Genomic DNA, 17,805 nt, shown 5'->3' on the forward strand with positions numbered 1-17,805 from the left:
ATAAAGTTGCTGAAAACTCCTCGACAGCCCACCACTGGTTTCGACCTTATTGGGGTTCGTCAGTTAGGTGCGGTCCCGGATTTCCCGTCAACTTTACGTTACACTTGAACCCAACTTGCACGAAATTCGACAAATACACTCGTTTGCATATCAGTTTGGATTTTACTCATTCATTCAGTCAAACGATATCATAAGCGGGAGATCCAGGTGAGTCTCCCGTGAAAACAAAATTGATGTGAAACCAAGTGTATTTGTCGAATAAGGCGGCCTTGTTCAGCAAATTCAGTTGAAAAATATCATGAAGACGAGAGATTCAGCTGGATTCAGTTGAGTCTCCCGTTAAGACCAAACGTGCAAAACTGTCCGGATGCCAACCGTCCCTAATAGCCGAACATCACATCATTTGGACGGATGTCACGTGCAGGACACGGACCAAACGAAGGCATGCCCTGACTGGTCAGAACGCCAGCCAATCAGATTCGAGCACCTTGACTCGACGCTACTCGCCCCTTCACGGAGGTTCTGGCACGACCATGTGGAACACTCTGTGCCTACCCTATAAATACAGTTGTAATAATTTTCCTTTGTCTCCATAAAGGGCTGTCCGAAGCTACCGTGCCTTTTGATGTACCCTAGTGGGCGGAACAGGAAGCCAAGGGACAGATACAGAGTTGCGCTACCGTTCAGCAAGATACAACACAAACGAGAGTATTTGTGAGTATCCGACCGCTTCTGGGTTGTTAGTACACTATGTGAATAGTATATAAGGTCTAACTTCGGCGTACAAGGTCGTAGATCTACAAAAGATGCAGGATAAGCCTCCGCAAATGACTGTCTTCAACGGTTTGTTTGCTGTTTTTGGTTAAAATTGCTTTCTCGCATAGAGCGCGCATTTTATGCCATGTCCCTTGTGGTTGGGACAGAGGACTAACCTTGATCAAACTGTCATAATCTCCTATGTGTTTCCATCGATAACAAGTCCCACTGTTTTTGCCACAGAGTAACTGGCAAATAAATTGCACCTTGATTAAAGTACAGTTCCTGTCTTTGACCAAGAAGGCACTGCCTCAATCGATCGGTAGCCTCATCAGTCCGGGTTTCTAGCTTGCTTTGGTTTCCTTTCCCAGACCGTCCACATCAATATATTCACTCAGCTCCAACTGATTAGTGACAGAAACCCCACCCTATCGTGCAAGGTCATCCCGAAAATGATTGGCATTCGAGTACCAGCCTCCTCTTTACGTTCTACCAGTTTCAAAGTCACACTGAGAAAACCAGGTTTCACAACACCAGCACTGGCCACAAAGATGTGGTGGGAACTTCTTCATGTGAGCCACTATTTCGAAGGCCCTCATTGTGGAGGATCAGGCGAAGGTACGCGGATCGTCTCTGAGAGTCGGTAAACGGTAAATTCGGAGGGTGTGGCCAGTGCACTGTGACAAATGTTGTCGATCAAAAAAAGTTTAGATTGTCAACAGTTCCTGATGTTTTTTCCCAAGGTGACTAGAGTTTAGATGTAGCACACTACTCATAAGGTTGCTGAATATTCTTCTACAGTGAAGCTTGTTGGTATCCCCACCCTTCCAGCTAATGAGTACTTCTAAGTCAAAGGGATTAATCAAGCGGGATCTGAGCCTCAGCCTCAACCTCGTCCGCACTTGAAGTAAAGAGGAATGTGGAATACCTTGTAACCGCACATGTGGCATAGGATCAATTGAACGAAAAGTCAATTCATACAGAATCATGAATTTCAATCTGGTTGGCACACTTGAAGAAAGAAATTCAGAATTCAAACAGAATTTGCCATACAGTTTGAGATACCATTTGACAAAACCATTTGACGAATTCCACCCGCCACTAAAGTCAAAATTGTCAGGAAGGTCAGATTCCTGAAAGTAATCCCAGAACACCCGAAACTTACTGAGACCCTAGAACTTCACCTAAATCTCAATAGGAAAGCCGGCAAGCATCCAGGTCGGTTAATCATTCAACCAATTCAGCAAAAGTCGGCGAGTGTTCAGACACACCACATAAGCACACCGAAAATGATCACCGTTCAGGAAGAAGCGCGATCGATGTTGATGTGTGTTCACCAAAACGCCTATCTAACAGCCTGGATCAATGTCAAGAGGTGTCCTTTAAACAGCGCGGGGCCGTTGTAACCTTTGCACTCAAACGCAGTTGCTTGTTCGCAATAAAGCTGTTGTGTTCCTTGTCAGCGAGTCTTTTCGACACCAGACAATGGAGCGTGGAACAGAAGTCAAATATAACAGACCGCTGATATTCGATCAACTAAGAGGTTTTGGGGAATGACTGAGTAGTCATCAGTTCCGATAAACACTCTGCGGATTTGATGCTGGGCGACGCTACGCTTTTGGCACAAATGCCTCGTCAGGGGCCAAGTGAACAAGTTGAACGAGTCTCAAGGCAATCAGAGAACCAATCGGTGAGATTTCTTACGACTAGCCGACTTGATTGGTGCTGAGTCAGTCAGTCTGAATATCCTCTTTGTTGGTTGGTGTGGATGATTAACACTTACGATAGTTTGGTTGGGGGAGCTGTCTTCAAGCTGAAGTCTTCCTTTTCCAGTCTAGGACACCTTAATGGAATATTCTTCTTGGATGTCGTTCACCGATTTTGTTGGTCTGAGGGGTCCAGGACAATTGGATTGGGTGTAGGTGACTGGAGTGGTAAGGTTTTGTACTTTTAAACCCAAAGTACTTCACCAATACATCGCACACCGCCTCGCGGCATCTTGGCTGATCCAAAAAAAACCGTTCTCCACATGCCTGGCAGTTCTACGCCCTCTGTTCTATTCACGCCGGGATACCTGGTGGTTTCCACCGTCTTTGGTATTAATCACTCTGCTGCATACGAAAGCAAATTCTAGGAAGGCTTATGTAGGTCAGACAGCCATGGAATTGCACACCGGATTAAGTGAACATAAGCCATGCATAAAATAGATTACCCAGGAACGATTTATCGGGCGAAAGTCAAAGGTTCGACAACGGAGAGTGTTATATCTGCTGAGTCGCCAATCCGCCAACCCGCTCTAGTGCCCAGTGCCTGAAAAAACACTCACAGAAGGGAATAAAGCAGCTATATTCCGAGCAAACGAGTGCGAGAGCGTGAGTGCGTACGAGTGCGAGGGCAAAAGTTACAACGGACCCACGCTATTTGAAGGAAACTTTTTGACATTGATCCAGGTTGTCTGATAGGCGTTAGTGAACACCCATCAACATCGATCGTGCCTCTATGGAAAGCCTGAACTTTGATCACATTCGGTCGTGCTTCTGTGGCATGCATGAACACTCATCGGCTTTTGCTGAATTGATTGAATGATCGACTGGCCTGGATGCTTTCCGGCTTTGCTGTTGAGACTTAGGTAGGGTTCTTGGGTTACTTTCAGGAATCTGACCTTCCTGATAGAGAGCACGCACGGGAAATACAAAGCCTCAAAATCCTGATCCAAGCTGTCAGTCATCCACACTAAGCAACAAAGAGCGAATTGAGACTGACTGACTCAGCACTGATCAAGTCGGCTATTCGTAAGAAATCTCCCCGATTGGTCCTCTGACTGCGGTGAAACTCGTTCAACCCGGTGACTGGTGCACTTGGCCCCCGAACGAAGCCTTTTTGCCCAATCCAAAAAAAACCCACCTTTCTGAAATAATGGCGTAGTTTCTTCCACAGTCCGTTGCTTTTGAGCTAAGTGACCAATGTCACATCGTTGCGTTGTGAGATTTTGGCTGTTTTTGAGTAAATTTCCTCCCTTTAAAGAACGGGAAAATCAAAGCGTATCTTGATGTCCCATCTTAGCTGTACGTCTTCATCTTTCGGGGCTGGCTGCAACACAAGCCGGAAAAACGCTGACAGTCACGCAACTTTCCTCTGCTCCCTCCCCCTCTCCGCATGATTTCAAAAAGTCATGAATTTTTCATAGCATCTCAATCTAACTGCGGTTAGAGATAACCAACTCATATACCGCTGATAGTCATGATATGTGGTGATATTGTCGTATAAACACTACTCAGTAGCTATGGTAGCAAACCACACCTAACAGGTGAAGCGTGACAAGTGAACCGGCTGTGGGGAACAATAGTAGTTCAAAATATCCAAAAATGAGGACCAACAAACTGCGTGACTCCATAGCTGAACGTCTTAAAGTGAACTCTTCCGTTGCTCCACAAACATGATATTCAGTGAGGAACAGTGGTCTTCATGCTCTGTTGTTGTCTGGTCTTGATACAGCTTTGTTGAACTGAAAACTGGAGACGTTGGGTGAGTACAAATCAACCGTTGCGACCAAACCAGTGCTTCAGTCATTAATATTGAATATTCACTTGCTGTCTATACGTCCCAAGTTGCTGGTCAGTTATAAACAATGCTCAACGTTTTATTTAAAACCTCATCTTGTGAGCGAACTCAGTCTACGGTGAAATGCGTATTCCGCAACATGTGACCTTGAGGTTAACAGCTGACACCTAAAATCTGGTCACTGACGATTGGTCATCAGTATGGCTAACTTGCGCCAATCACTCGAGCGGTTTCATGTCATGGTGTTGACTGACTCCTCGAGTGATGACTTCTCAGGTGGAAGGCCAGTGTTGAAGATCTGTGCTGAGAGTAGTTGTCACATTCGCTATTATCCCGATTATGAATAACAAAGAGAATATATCGCGGCATTCGGTCTCGGTAACTAAAATCGCAACTCAGCTACCCTAGATGGATGAAACTACGTGAATGAGGCTCCCTGGTAGATAATATTCAGTAATTTGCAACCAAACAACTGCGCTAGAAGACCGGTTCCAAGCACCGGCCAAGATCCAGCCATAAAGTTGCTGAAAATACTTCGGCAGCCCACCACCGGTTTCACCCAAATTGGATCTCATCAAGTGGGCGCAGTCTCCGAGGTTTCGTCAACCCGAATCGAATGGAATTCGCCAGATACTCTTATTTGCATACCAATTTGGTTTTAACAAGAGATTCAGGTGACCCTCCTGTGAAAACCAAACTGATATGGAAATGAATGCATTTGATGGCCTAAAGCGAATTCTTCAGATGGATACAACGACGAAAGCAACTGATCAACATGTCAAGGAGAAACCGTAAATGAAGAGGAAGAGGGCCTACTCTGCGGATTTGTCGCCAGATACTCTTATTTGCATACCAATTTGGTTTTAACAAGAGATTCAGGTGACCCTCCTGTGAAAACCAAACTGATATGGAAATGAATGCATTTGATGGCCTAAAGCGAATTCTTCAGATGGATACAACGACGAAAGCAACTGATCAACATGTCAAGGAGAAACCGTAAATGAAGAGGAAGAGGGCCTACGCTGCGGATTTGCCCACCGGAAAACGCCAACTGAACAGTTATAGATTATTGGACAGAGAAGTAAAACTCTCATATGCATTTGTTTAAAAAAACGGAATATCCATCTTCTCCTTGAACGCGTCTTCCTGAACTTTCCTGGATATTCATTGACTGTTACTCAAATGCAAGCAAATGCGACTCCATAAATTCTGTAATAGATCTCACTTTTCAAGAGACGCGAAGCGGATTTACGAGAAAACATGCTACTCGCATGCCCCCCATCAGTAGTATCCACCGTTACACAAATATCAGGTCTCACAATTACACCTGAATGCGTGCGGATCCGATTGGTGTTTACAACGTGAAAGAACTTGGAAATCTCAATCAAGTCACACAAATGTTGCCCAAGAAACATATAGTATTATTAAGGATACACCCCTCAGGAAACCCCCGGGGTCTAAATGCGTTCCGGACCAACACAACTCCAAAAATTTTCAGAGTTCCGGGCAAAAATTAGTTTAGAGTGTTACTCGTAATCCAAACTGTGGGCTTCTTTCTTCAAAGGCTCGTAGGTTTCGATAGTTTCTCCTGAGAGTACACTTGTAGCGTCACAAACACTCGAATCACTTGAATATTCCTGTCCCACTTGCTGCAATCTTAGCCGACAGCGTACGCACTACAATTTCTCATCGATTTTTGTTTACTCGGCTGCCACCTGCGTCACGCGCCAGTCTTAGGAAATTCAAACACATCAGGTTGAGTTGTATTCATGTTCGTGCAATTATCAGTCACGAAGGCGCACCCCTCTGTTCACACTGCATACAATAAAAAGGCTTGCAACTCGGCCCAAAACCACACTTGAGCGCACAGGGCAGGAAGTTAGCAGTGCTCCACCAAGTCTCCACGGACAACTACGGAACACGTGTAGCAGCTATACCGCAGAGAAGATACGTTCGGCGTCCGGAACTTCACTCAGGAACTCACAACAGTTGTCCTCGAAAGGTAAGTCACTTTTTGTTTTATCCTCTTCTGTAAGCAGGCATTTGTCAAGGCTTGTCACCTGATAATCAACCGAATTACGTTACAACCGGATCACTAACAGACTCTCCAAAGAGAGATGCCTGTAAACAGGTTCAGCCCTAGGAACTACAACGTTTCGTAGTTGACTGGGTCATCCCCATCTCACCGTGGAAAACCCGCGTTGTCACGGAAAAGTACAACTGAATTACTAGAACAGTAAATAAACCGTGATCCTTTCAGAGTACTCAGATTTGAATGAAGAGAGAGAAAGCCGCCATAGTTCATCCGGTTGAAAATCTGCCAGCAAACGACGGCAGGTGGGCAAACAAACTCGTTTTCACCGGATTCGTACGATCGAAGATCATGTTTGTAGCATGCAGGCGCCAATGGAACAACCATTTGTTTGCGCCCCGCACGATGATCGAAACGTATGTGCATCAAGCGGGCAGCCGCGAATAAAAAGGTTGTCAATTCACCGGTTTGGTGAATTATGCGTGCACTGTGCGCTCTCACTAAGTAATATTCGCCTTTGACACGGAAAACGTTGTCACGCCATCGGAAACTCTGTATGTGTGTGATGTAAACCTAGTCCAATCAACTCCTTGCTGCTGTCGTTCCATGGACAAGTGGGAATACTTGTCACGTGACTTGTTATGATGATCTGTTTCAAGTCCGCTATTGTTCTATGCCCTGCTTCCTAGTATGGATGAAATCAATCCGTCATCCACTGCAAAATTTAAATTCGCGATCGTCAGGACATGCGAAAGCGAAGGGGAGCTTCGCTGTTCCACTAAGTACAGAGCTAACTTCCAGCATGGCTTCATCCTGTTAGGCAAACTCAATCCACTAAGTACAGAGCTAACTTCCAGCATGCTATCATCATCCTGTTAGGCAAACTCAACCTATGCTCGTAAGATGGGCAACTGCTTGGTTGGTTTTGAGTGTCATCGGCTTCAGAAATCCCCAGGGCTATCGGGACCGACACTCTCTAGGATTTGCCAGTGAAAAAAGTGGAATCGTTCAGCTGTAACACCCTTTTGGTGCCTAGCTGTTACCCAAAAGAAGCACGAGGGCTGGGATACTGACAGGTTGCCCAAGGAGCAGAGGTCGGGTTCGAACCACGGACCTTCCAACCAGTAAATTCACGCTCTAATCACTGAGCCATCTCGTCCCAAAAGTGCCCCCCTCGCGGGGAGTCAAACCCGGGCCGCCTGGGTGAGAGCCGCAGGAATCCTAGCCATTTAAGAACACCGTAAACGGGTTATCCAGCTGGATTCCAGATGAGGCCCCCGTCAAACCGGTATTCAAATGAGTGTATTCCAACAACAAACACCTCGTTTGCCATGACAATGCTGATACAGGTCGACAACCATTGTACGGATCAGTCGTAATACTGCATTTGTATGTCACAGTCACTGAACTGCAATGGTGTTGAACCCACACCCTCATTCCTTCGTGAAGAAATTTCAAAATAATCTGACGAACGTCTTGCAAGAAGACTTGAATACAAACCGGATTTTGGTTTATTTAACGTTCGATTTGTCACCTCCGTCAACCGGTCTTGGAGACCGGGGTTGAAACCAGGGGTTGATGCAAACCAGTTGGGACGCTTCTGAGACCACGTCACTCCGGATGTGTGCCGTTTGCCGCGGAATAGGTCTTGAAATCGATCGTCTCGTTCAGGTACCGATTATTCTTTTGGCAATACTGAATAATTGATTAGCAGTTAGTTCCTTTCATCCGATATGGGTTTGTCGAGACTTTTGTTTGATGGGCGTGTGCTTCTCTGCTTTCCGAGATAAGTTACTGCTCACGAGCACACCCATATTCTTCTTCCTGTTCGGTTTCATCCATCCTGAGTTCCGCATGACAGTCTCAGAAAAGGAGACATCTTCAGAAGTTCCACTATGAAATATGTGAGTGTGATTACCCTATCCATCAACCTCAGTCGGTTTAGACGTTTAGTCCAATAGACTGAGAGCGCTTTCTGTCCCCTCAGACTTATTCCTATGTCTGTTAGAGTTTATAATCTCCCCCTGTTGGACTTATCGTCTCCCTCTCGTCCTCTACCGCCTTTCTGTCAGGTCACCATCACCGGTGCAGGAGTACTTAAGTTGATTTTCCAATAGGCAAGCATTTTGATCCCTGCACCAAACGAATTCTTTACAACGTCATTCAACTCAGTAAGGCCAAGATTTTCACATGCCGTGGCTCTGTGATCTCTTACTCGGCTCCTTTTCAAGGCAATCTTAGTGTTGTGCGCACTCACCCCGAACCGCACCTACCTAACTAAGTATTTTGTCATTTACATGTTATATTGCTGCACATTCCCATGATGACAATTCACCTTAGGGTATGTGAATCCGTACCTCACTTTATTTGGCTTGGTTTCACTTGACTTGACCTGACTTGACGTGGCGTGACTTTGCTTGGCTTAACTTCACCAAGAAACCGCCAGAAACTCCTTGTGGCAGATCATCGCAGTCTAGCTGATAGCAGTCCTCCATCCCGCTATTTTACCGTCTCAGCGAGCTTTTCTCGGTTAGACTCAAGCACCAAAGTTGTTGAGTTCGAAATGGCTCACTGGTTATGACACGGAAAGTCCGTGTTTCGAACCCAACAGCCGGGTATCTCGACTGCTCCTGCCTAGGCTTGGGCAACCTGGCAGTACCTCGGTCCTCGAGCTTCCTTCGGGCGGCATGTACCAAGCCATGCACCGAAAGATGCTACAGCTGGACCAGTAAAACATACCACAGTAGCAAGAGAGACCCAAGATAAAGCAAATCAAGCTAGTCATATACATCTTTACTTGTGAGCAGTTACGAGATTTGTTGACCTGATCTAACTCCCTGTCTTGGAGGAGCACGGAACTGGATTTTCTTATCCTTAGGGGCCCATCAGCGGGGGGGTGACCCTGGTCACTTTACAATGTCACAACCTTCCCCAAACACGTGTCCGTTTCAGTACTTAACATCCATAATCTTTAAATTCCAAAGAACAGTCAAAAAGATGTCTGAGGCGGCTGAGCGCTCCTTCCGTGATAGATCAAAATTTATTCGCTACCTCCGAAGAAGGAGGTACCCTAGCCTCTCCCTTCCTAGGTGTCCCTCTGCGACTGGTCCAGATCACCTTTCTCACCAATATACTGGAAAAAACTGTGCTCGTTGTTGTTGTGACTTCTCTAGCGCGTTTTCCTCTTGCTGATGTACTGAGGGTGACCGCTGGCTCAAATGTTTTTTTCTACTGTTTGACGGAAAACCCCTTTGAACCGCGCATATGCACGTAGAGGCACAGAGGAGCAGATATTGTCCACTCGCCTACTGACTCAATTGGAATACATGGGCGTACTGGTCTTGTGCTCGGGAAAATCTAATCCTAGTGTAGATGAATACCGTTCATCCGTCCCACTCAGCACGATTTTTGCACGCGTCAGGTCACGAGGATCAAGCAGCCCAATCGATCGATAAAGTCAAGTGACATTATTCAATCATGGGCGTAGCTGGTGAACAAGATTCAGCTACCATGGTGGCCGCTCACATTCCCATATCCGACCTCAAACTGAGACGTATTTAAGTTCTGCCAGAGCAATAAAATAGAGACTGGTCAAGGAGAAATCTCGGGAGAGGAAGAACAGAATAAAACTACCGCGGAGGGTGGGGCGAACAGAATAGATCCATTTGGCCACAACAGAATCCCTTGTCCATAACACCGAAAAGCGAACACAGTTGGGAGAAACGGCCGTATTTGACTAGATCAGCAGTAGCTGGCGATATGAATTTTTTCAAAATTCTGGTCGATAGCCGCCGACTTGACAGCTGTCGTAACAATGAGTTCAACAGATTTATCCCTAGATTTTACAACAACCAGTTTTTTCAAGTCTGGGCTCCGTGAGTACTGTTGAGTAAATGAGGCATTTAAATGCTTCCGGCTGTTGAGATAAAAGGTTGCGTGAACAGAAAGACAATTCTTTGAAGGGACTGGAGTTGTCGACATGCCTGACCTGATATCTGATTTGCCTTGGCTCTCCTCACCGGCATAACAGGCGGTAAGCGGGGAGTCAATGACCCCAGTCCTTTCTTTCCTCCCTTCCCGTTTAAGTTGACTCCTCATCATTTCGAAATCCACCAAAGTACTTTCTTCCTCTTGGCTAATTTCCACGTGTTCTACAAATGGACATACCTACAGCTCAGTAATCGGGATGGAAGGATGGGCTTGAAGTCCGTATAAACAACACCGCCATCAAGGACACATCAAGGACATCAAGGACTTCTCTGAGGTGACCATGAAGAAGCCTACCTTTAAAATTCGCCTTGTCCGTATTTGTCAACTGCAGACGGACAGTTGAGCGAGTGACGGACGTTCGAGTGAGTCGCTCATGAATCACTGTTTGTTTTCCGACCAAGTACAGATTAAAGTGGCTAAGAACTCTCTGTTCTTAGCGAATATACACTCATGTGCAAAGAAAAAAACGGGAATTTAGACCACAGACTCGGACTTTGTGCCCTACAGTTAGCGGGTAATTGAGCTTAGAATAGAGAATAGATCTGGAGAGAGCACAGGGAATAGGCAGAATATAAAGAGAACAGAGAGTTTATCTTTGTAATGTACTACTCATAAGGTTGCTGGGTTCCAGGTGAGTCTCTCGAAAGAACCAAATAAGTTTGCAAATGAGTGTGTATTCGCTAATTTCGTGCAATCTGGTTTCAAGTAGAACATAAGGTTGACGGAAACCTGGGGACTGCGCCTACCTGATGAGCCCCAAGAAGGGCGAAACCGGTTGTGGGTTGTCGATGGATTTTTCAGCAACCTTATGAGTAGTACATTACAAAGATAAACTCTCTGTTCTCTTTATATTCTGCCTATTCCCTGTGCTCTCTCCAGATCTATTCTCTATTCTAAGCTCAATTACCCGCTAACTGTAGGGCACAAAGTCCGAGTCTGTGGTCTAAATTCCCGTTTTTTTTGCGGCCGAACGAGGGCCTCTGATTGTGGGCACAAACGTGGAAATTTTTGAATCATCAGAGAGCCTAGGTGGTACGTGAAAGTTGGGCTAACGCCCGACTGAGTGTCGACAATAATCTTTGTTTCGATAAATACTCTATTTGCACGAAAATTCGGATTTAATGAGAGGCTCAACTCAACTGTATCAGGAATGTCAGATTCCTGAAAGTAACTCCAGAATGACCGAAACCTACAGAGACCCTAGAACTTTACCGAGATCTCAGTAGGAAAGCCGGCAAACATCCAGGCCAGTCAATCATTCAATCGATTCAGCAAAAGCCGATGAGTGTTCAGACACGCAACAAAAGAACAACCGAATGTGATCAGCGTTCAGGCATTTCACAGAGGCACGATCGATGTTGATGGGTGTTCATCAACGCCTATCAGACAGCCTGGATCACTGTCAGAAAGTCCCCTTTAAGTAGCGCGGGGCCGTTGTAACTTTTGCACTCGCACGCACTCACTTGTTTGGAATCAAACTGTTGTGTACCCTTGTCGGTGAACACTTTTCTGGCACCAGGTACTGGAGTGGGAGCAGCAGTTAGATATAACAAACTGACGGTTCGCTTCAACTGAATGTGTTGCATTAGGCCGCCTCATATTTCGGTTGGTACGACGTCCGAGATATCACAGCACGTTGCTGCCCGGACCTAACAGGCTACTCACAAGATTTGCGAAAACTCCGACAAAAAATTCCCTCTAATTCTGGTTCAGTTAGAACAGATGGTTGGCAGAAACTCGTACACTGCACCTACCTGATGAATCCCAAGAAGGGCGAAACCGATCGTGGGCTGTCGAAGGGCTTTCAGCAACCTTATGAGTAGTGCAGTACGTCCATCCATGCATCGCGATATTTAGAATATCGTACCAACTGAAACACGAAGCGGCCTGGAGCAGCATATTCAGTTGCTTAAAAACATCTTTAACGAGAAATTCAGGTGAGCTTCTTGCTAAACCAAACTGCTTCGCAAGTGAGTGTATTTCGCTAACCCTGTAGAACTTGCATGAAAACCACTCAGAAATGCGTGTGATTAAGCTTAAGCGACAATCAGATTCGAAACCTGTTTAGAGCATGGGCTCAGCAGCTTGGCGAAAGCTAACACGGATGGGTTAAAAACTGATGGTGATTGTCTGTATTTAGCGAGTGTGACTGTTATACCTGCTGATTCGCCAATCGGTGGTATCTGCTGCTGACCCGCTCCAGTGCCCAGTGCCTGAAAAAAACTCGCAGAAGGGAACACAACAACTATATGCCAAACAAGCGAGTGCGAGAGCAAAAGTTACAACGGCTCCACGCGGGCTTTCTGACAGTGATCCAGGCTGTCTGATAGGCGTTAGTGAACACCCATCAACATCGATCGTGCCTCTGTGAAATGCCTGAACGCTGATCACATTCGGTCGTGCTTCTGTGGCGTGCATGAACACTCATCGGCTTTTGCTGAATTGATTGAATGATTGACTGGCCTGGATGTTTGCCGGCTTCCCTACTGAGTTTTTGGTGGAGCAGTAGGTTCCGGGCGTTTTGAGGTAACTTTCAGGAATCTGACCTTCCTGATAGCTGTTGAATAAAATCGATCGTAAGCTCTACACTTGTTATCGCGTTTGTTATCCTACCTGTCGAACGGACCGCCATGCCCAAACGATCAAGGTGACCGAAAATTCCATAGTACACGCAGTTTGTATGAACCAGTATTTGGCTCAGCAGGATGCTACTTCTTAGGGTAAGCCTACAGAACTTACGAAATCCTTCCTTCCCAAAATTCCCCCTTGTGATCACGGGTTCATTCAGCGATAATCACCTAAGTGTTCACTTAACTGGTCATTTTGCCTGTCTTTACGTTTTACTGATTGATTGGTTAAGTGAGTGAGCAATTCATTTACTCGTCCATTCCTTCCTTTATTTATTCCTTCACTGCTGCAGTTTTCATTGGTTTTTGGTCACCTCGTTTTTGGCTTTTCAGAACCACACAGACAGAGCACACCGCGGTGGAATTAACCAACCACCGCCGGAACTTTTGTCCGACGTTCCTAACTTTCTGGAATACGAAGGATGAAAATTTTCTCTCGTTAGACATCTGAATTCCAATCGAAATATTCATCAGACTGTTTCCGCCAAGGTCACGAGCACGATTCAATGCATTAAAACTGTGTTTTGTTCCTTTTTTCAATAATATTCCACTAGGACAAAGGATTCACACACACGAACTTGATTGATGACTAACCAAACCATAGCTCAAAGCTCCAAGGGAATTACGGATGGACAATTCATAAAGACGCAATCACAGCAATCACGTGTGTGTTCCATAGTCTGTTGTACAACAATTCTGATTAACTTTTTATTCCTGAACAATGATTAATTGATCAAAATAAATCGATCAATCAATGGATTGATTTCAACATGTTAACAAGCTCTGATGGGGGAACTAGGCAATATCATCACGCCTATTAGAATCAGAATTTTTGAGTCAACATGTTTATCGACTGTTAAATATGGTGAAAGTTGAAAAAACTAAAGAAATACTCCGAATTTATCATACTACAAATTGACAAGTCACACTCGTTTGTTACCAGGTCACCATCGGGAAATCGGTTGCTTCTTCCACACTTCCCTTTCTAAGCTCATTTAAAATTTGAACTGATGACTAATGTGATGTCTAACCCAAAAGTACTCACGTTCCCGAGCTGGATTCACTTTAGGTTTTACGCATCACTCGTCCTTCACTAGTACGGTACACATCACGTGGTAACCAGTTTGTCTGACGCCGCGAATGAAGAGTCATTCACACAATGAGTGTATCCTTGATGATCACAGCAACACCTCAGTACAGCTCACATCTCCTGGCAACCTGTCACACAGAAACAGTCGATATGGTAGATTTCCCTTCATTATGATAAGCTATCTCATTTGCATTCTGGATCTATTGGTTCGGCATAATCGGACGGCATTCAGTAAAACAAAACTTGAACTAGTCGGTTGGAGAAGGAATCAGGATTTGCTGGAACAATATGGTAGAGTGCCTTGCTCTGAGGATTGCCGGGCGATTCATCCTGACAGGCCGAACCACCTGACCAGTGCGACTGCTGTCCACCGGATCGATACGATTCACCGGATCAATCTGGCCGAATGGTCCAGTGTGATTCATCGGGTGTCACCAAACCAGCAGTGTCACGTGGCCCTGCCAGGGCCCACCAACTCCCAGGTCAAAGTGGCCCTGCAATTTGTAGGGTGTCTGTCCTGTTTCGCTCTATTGACAATCGCAATTTGTCCTTATATCATTAATATGTTTACTTGCCTGATTAAAAAACACAGAAACCATACGATTTCTTCCAGGTTATTTCTTGCACTTCCACTGGTCCCGTCCTTCAGGCATGAAATTAAGTTCTTCGACGTCGCAGGGTCTTTCTAGGCTACCACGATTCCTTTTGATTATATTTTCTATATCCTAAAATCGATCGTCACAATCAGGACAGTTACTGGGTCGTCGTTCGATCAGTCGGGCACACCAATCACATCGCTCAAGTGTGAGCCTGTTCAGACGTGATAATTCAGATGCGTCCAACGTGCGTTGGTGGAGTAGTGGTTACATGCTCATCTCGCATGTCACGTCCGAGGTTCAAATCCCGGCACGGCCATTGGATATACACTGCTGATAAGCTCTAATAAGAGCGAAACTCGAGTCCAGTGCTTCCCTTTGATGTGGACTCACCGGAATAATAACGCCAGAACAGGAACACGACCGTTCAAACGAGAGTGGTGTGGCTATGGACAGAAATACAACATATCTGTTCTAACTTCTGGGAGGCTTATTTACCAGATTTCAACGCGGGAAAACTGGTGAAAACAACTGTTTCTCTTAAGTGGACAAAAGTATCTTGCGAGCGTAACCAAGTATGAAGGCGTGATAGATGTCTTTACGGTATATTCTGGGATGCAAAACGAGACAGCTCGCCTCAGATTACGCAACTGATGTTTACAGCTGTCGCCTGTTACCACGGTGATTTTGGTCCTGTGAAGTTTCGTTGCCTTAGCTACCAGCCACAAAATTCTGTGCAGCACTTGAAACCCCTTGCCGTCCGGCGCGCCGTGGTTCCTACAGTGTCGTTCATTGGGGGCCAATCTATGAAGGTCTATCATTCGTAGACAGTGCAATAAAAATCATTTGATAGACTTACATTTACACCCAACGGCCAAAAAACCCAAAGTTCATGTGAAGTTCAAGAAAGTAGGGCGCTATGTATGTTCGTGCAGCTCCCTCTCTCGCCCTCACTGTCTGACATCTCCGTGGCAATGACCCTCAGTCTATCATGAACGGATACCTGTGCATTCGTGACAGTGTTCAAATTTCGCTCCCTCGCCACAAAAATCGAATCCAGACAACCTTTGATTTTCTCGTCCTATATCATCACAACTTGGCAAAGTTGACCCTGTGGCCGTGTTTGATTTCCGGGTCATAATTTTAAACACACGTCAGCCGAGTAAACCAGTTAGTAGTGTGAAATGATTTGGGAATTTTTCAACGGAGATTTCGTCCTGCAAGTGACGTCAGTCAACACGGTAAATTGCCCGATTAAAAGATCAGTGGCGCTACATTCTAAGCACAAGCTAATCACAATATTGATCGGCCAGCCAACCGCTTTCAAACTACTTGCCGGTAGGTCGTGGGTTCGAGACTCACTACTGGAGTTTCGCGAGATGCGCACTGTGGGTGCTTCCCAACAAGGGTCGAAAACAGCTATGCAGCGTTTCTCGGCTTTTCAGCACGGATTAATTTCACTTAAAGGCCAAAGCTTCTATTGATTACAATCATAAATGGTGAGGACTGGGTGTATGGTGACTGCCAAGCGGCAAATCTGCTGACAGGTATTCCATAGAAGCGATTGCGCAAGAAGTCAAAGGCCTAGACAGTGAGGAATATGCTGGTGATTCGGATTCGATGAATGACAGGTGGATTATTCGTCAAGCTGGGTGATTTGGTTTCAGACGTCCGGGTAAAGAACACACCAGGCTCTTTCGCCTTCACCGTTTCGCAGTCTAACGCGGCTCAACTCAGCGAACAGGCTGATGACCAGGGATGAGCCATGCCACTCGGAAGGACATTGCTTACTGACTATTGGTCACTGTCCGCACAAAAGCCTTTCAGTCCCTTTAAACATGTGACTTAAAGGTACTCTTGATGTTTTTCAGTTAGTCCGCTCAAACAGAAATAACTTTGTTCACCTTTACTTTTCGTCCCCAGGAAAGACAGGAATTATGAACTCAATCAAGCTACTTGGTGAAAACTTTTCATGCACAAGTTAACGAGCGGAATCACTAGTGAGTATGGAATGCGTCAGCCTTGAATAGGAACTCAAATGGGTAGGTTACAGAGTCCTAATTTCCCCCTTTGTTCACTGTTCGATATGCACAGTAGCTTCGATTGTAACTCTATAAAGAAAATGCCTTCAGCATGCCTAAAAAGTTGAATACAGGGGACCACAATGGCATAAGAGATCCCCCTCAGGAGATGTCACTTCCCAGAAACGACCAGCTAAAGATGATTCCTTGGAGTTTCTTTTAAGACTTGAGATCTTGAGATCAACTGGTAATGAGTACTGAAGTCCTCTTACCGCCGGTCATCGTCAAAACAAGTGGTCCCAGGAGACACTTTGTGCGACAATACGGCATTATGCGTGGAAATTCACAATGAGCTAGCTCCAAGGGGTAGCACACAGAAGGTGGTGTTTTCAAATCACAGGAGACCAAAAAAGGGGCTTTGATGAGTTCTAATCCATGGCTCTGTGACAGACAGGGGAAGATATCTGACACTTTGGGAAACTTTGTGACACGAAAGTTGAGCTCTGTTTTGCACCGGTGGTTGACCAAGTCAAAACATTCTGACATTTGATGTGTTGCAAAAGCGGGACCTGACAGCTGTCAGATGAAGTATTCTGAATCAGTCTGGATGTGATCTGACCTTCAGAAGGGCTTGGTCACGTGAGGCTTTTTGTTTGTGATCGGTTTGTTTAATACACCCAATAGAGCGGAGAGAGACCCCATTTGATTAAGGCTTTCAGAAACCTAATCGAAGGAAGTTGAATCTGGTGGGCAATATCCGAAATTTGTCTTTATAAAACCCTTCCTGAACACGCCGGACAATTTCCACTGGAAGCTGAAGGGGAGTGGAATCGCCCCGGTGAAGATGATTACTGCTGAAATGACGTCGAGGAATGCAATCAAAAACGAGGCAAAACTCACACCATCTGCATAAAAATACATCTTGCGACTTACAGGTATTCAGGTAGTATTTAATAAACACTGTGACCTATTCGGAGAGAGTAACATACCAACAATAGTAGCAAGAAGAATTTTTACAAAAAACGTTTATTTTTACATTGACTTATCTTCAGAAGAGGTAGGCCTCGTGAGGTCCCCATGGCTTTGGGGGTGTGAATATATATATATATATATATATATATATATATATATA

This window comes from Opisthorchis viverrini, assembly GCF_000715545.1.
Source record: "Opisthorchis viverrini unplaced genomic scaffold opera_v5_113, whole genome shotgun sequence".
Taxonomy (NCBI): Eukaryota; Metazoa; Platyhelminthes; class Trematoda; order Opisthorchiida; family Opisthorchiidae; genus Opisthorchis; species Opisthorchis viverrini.